Genomic DNA, 3,443 nt, shown 5'->3' with positions numbered 1-3,443 from the left:
ATAATTTCTTCATTGTCTGTTGGCTTGTTCACAGGTTGAGAAAGCACTAGAGGAACACCACAAAGCAAAAGTGTATGGATATGTCTTTGTTCTGTTTCCATTGGGATTAGTATCTAGAGTCCTGCTAAGATTAATCTTCATGCATTCACTGATCATCTGTGGCCTGCTCATTTCTGAGGTGGTTCTTTCCCAGCATAGAAGCAATCCTCAAAGGTCAGCTGTATCATATATTCTCTAGTATCTTTCTCTGTCACTTAGTGACAAATGGTTTTTGAGGCTCAGCTGTAGCTTTGGATTTTGGAAAGCCTCTTTCCTACTGCTGTATTGTGTGTTTTGAGGGGCATTCATATCTTTCCACTCAGAAACATTAATCTCAACCTTGGGAAGACTTCTCAACTTTACACACCCCCCTTCTTAGTGGTGATCCATGTTTACCTATTTAACTAGTCTTCATACTATGTATTTTTTACTCAATGTAACAATACAATTACAGTAGAATAGATAGAGTGGTACATTTAATAACTAGCTTAGATATCCACACATACACACATATTCCTGTGAGTGTGTGTGTGTGTGTGTGTGTGTGTGTGTGTGTGTGTGTTAGAGATCACAATAAACAAAATTTTGAAGGCAAGGTTCAAAATGACAGTTAGATGTCAGAAAAGCCGATGAGAAATATGCTCAGATGCAGAGACTTGTCTCTTTACAACTGGGCCAGTATTTTTGGCAAAAGGAACCTGACTGGGGAAAATAAAGTGATAAAAACTATTTATTGAATTCCAAAGCAGTGACTTCAAAACAATTAAACTAATAAAGTAGTTTTACTATTTTTGAGCTCAAGGAAGTATTTAAAAATTAAACTGTTTTTTACTCATGATTTGTTGACTCAATAAATGTGGTTTTCAATTTAATTGCTTTTGAAGTTACCGTTTTTGATTGTAATAGAGGTTTTAATTTTCTCTGTTTTTTTTTTTACTACTTTCCTTGTGTTAATGGCTGTCAATCAAGTTTTCCCCTGTACCTTGACAGCTCCAAGGGCCATTTTTGCAGAAATCAGTGCCCTACCGGGAAATGAGTATACATTGCAGTTTTTGTTAGTGCACGTTTCTTATATGTTGGTGAGAAGAATAAATGCTTTCTATACACTAGTTTTTCAAGCTTCCAGACATTCTCCTTTCCTGAAGTAATCAGTGGAATTATGCATTTTTTTTCTAACAAAGCCTACAAAAACAGCGCCAGTCATTCCACTTTTTTTTCTTTCCCATGTAACATCCCATTATGTAAGGGTAACTCTGTTGTACTCTGATTTACATGCTTTCATGCTGTTTGGGTCTCTTAGAGCCAATTAGCCTCTCAATTATAATTTCTATTTTATCATAATGAATGTATGGTATAATATTTTCTAACATTTCTATTTTAATTTTGTATTCAATATTAAATACAATTAGTTTTAACCAAAATCATTAGTGACTTCTTTATCAACAAATCCAAAAGTATGTATCTCATTCTTCATTTCATTTTTCATTACTAACCATTCCTTCTTGAATTATTGTTTTTCTGTTGGCTTTTCCTCATACTCCCTTGCTTTGTTCACTGGATATATACCTTAGTCCATTTGAGAGCACAGTTGAAATATTCATGCTTTTCCACTTTGAGATTTACAAATTATTCTGTGTCTCTGCATCCACTGTGAAGATGATTTCATGAATTCCAAGAACTATAAACAGTACTTTGAACAACTAAATTGTAATGCGAGCCATTATTTGTTGGAGTTCTAATCCCCTGTCCCCCAGAGGAGATCACACTTTTACAGGGATGTTTATGTCAAAATGAGATAACATAATAAGCCTTAATAAAAGTTGTATTCTTGTGGTAAGAGATAATTTCAGTATATAAAGATGTACCAATAATGTACACATAAGAGAACAGACCATCTGATAGTAATAGGAGAAGGTGCCTTTCTGAGATTCCATGAAAGTGGCTTCAGGTGAACTAATAGTGAGTGCATAGAACATTTTGATCTTGTACTTTTAACCCAGAATTGTGGGGAAATAAACTACTTTTGTTCTAACCACAAGGAATATGATATTTTGTCATAGTTGATTCAGTGAAAAGAATAGCTTTATCACCTAGCTCTTAAGGATGTCAATTCCTGATACTTGATCAACTCCCAGAATTTCATATCCAGGTATATCCTTGAGATCTCCTCTTAACTGTTTAATACATCTCCTAAACATATCAAAATGATATGTTCAGCTCCTTCCAGCCATTCTACATCATTTCATTTACATCTCCTCATTTTCTGAAATTTCATTCAGTAGATGGTACTATCAGATATGACTATATTCCTGTTTCCCCTACCACTCAAACTATTTAAAAAATGCAATAGTATTCTAGAATGTGTCTTTGTCATGCGTCTATTATATCCATTGTCATTGTCCTTGTCAAAAAGGCAAATTATACTTATTAAATACAATTAAACTTTCCCTACTCTTCCACTTTCTTTCTTGCACTTTCCCTACCTACTCTTCCTCTTTCTTTCTTGCCTTCTAGATTTCTCTGAAGGCAATTGCCATAGTGAGCTTTAGAAATGTAATTATGATAATATTCCTTCATTTCTTTAACTTCACTGACAGATTTCTATTGCATGTTATATATATATTTTCAACATTTTCTTATAGCACACAAGTTCCTCTTTTTTTATTTTTTGACCCTTTGTGCCTCTTTTATCATTTTTCCTGTTATCCATAAGTGAGTAGTTAATCCAAATTATCTTCATTTTCTGGAAACTCTTTCCTGATTCCAGACCCATATATATCTTTTCCTTAAAATTTACTTCCCTTCACTCTTTAAATATTTCCTCTTATAACCATAGAATTCACTGTAACGTACTTAGGCTACCCATGACTTGAATATCTACACAACAATTCTACTCTTATTAACTTTTTAAAAGCAACAATGTGTTATTGTCCTGGCATATGTCAGTCATTAAGGATTTTAGTATATTTATATGCATTGTCTGTTTTCAGACCTACTAACTAGAGCATGAAATTTCTGAGCTTACATTACATAGCTGAGTTATACATTTCTTGAGTGAAAATACATTAGAACTATAGAGCCAGATGATGTTTGTCTATTGTCATAGATCATGGTAAATTAATAAATGAGTCATGTCTCCAAAAAGCTAAAACAGAAACTAATTTGAGAGGTTTATTTTTTTTTCTGTCCCTTTGATGAAATAGATTTATGCTGATTTGGGATACACTCAGTTTGAAACATCTCACCACTTCTTTTTCGACTTCTAGAGTTTCTACTAAGTAGTCGATTTCACAAAAGTTTGTATAGATTAGATAACAGATTTATATTGGAGACCACGGTTCTGCCTCTTTGGAGTTTATTGAGAGATATAGGCACTACACTACACTGACTAAAGTACCAAAGAT

This window comes from Phodopus roborovskii, unplaced genomic scaffold (assembly GCF_943737965.1).
Source record: "Phodopus roborovskii unplaced genomic scaffold, PHOROB, whole genome shotgun sequence".
In the NCBI taxonomy this organism is placed as follows: Eukaryota; Metazoa; Chordata; class Mammalia; order Rodentia; family Cricetidae; genus Phodopus; species Phodopus roborovskii.
This window is presented reverse-complemented; position numbering follows the sequence as displayed.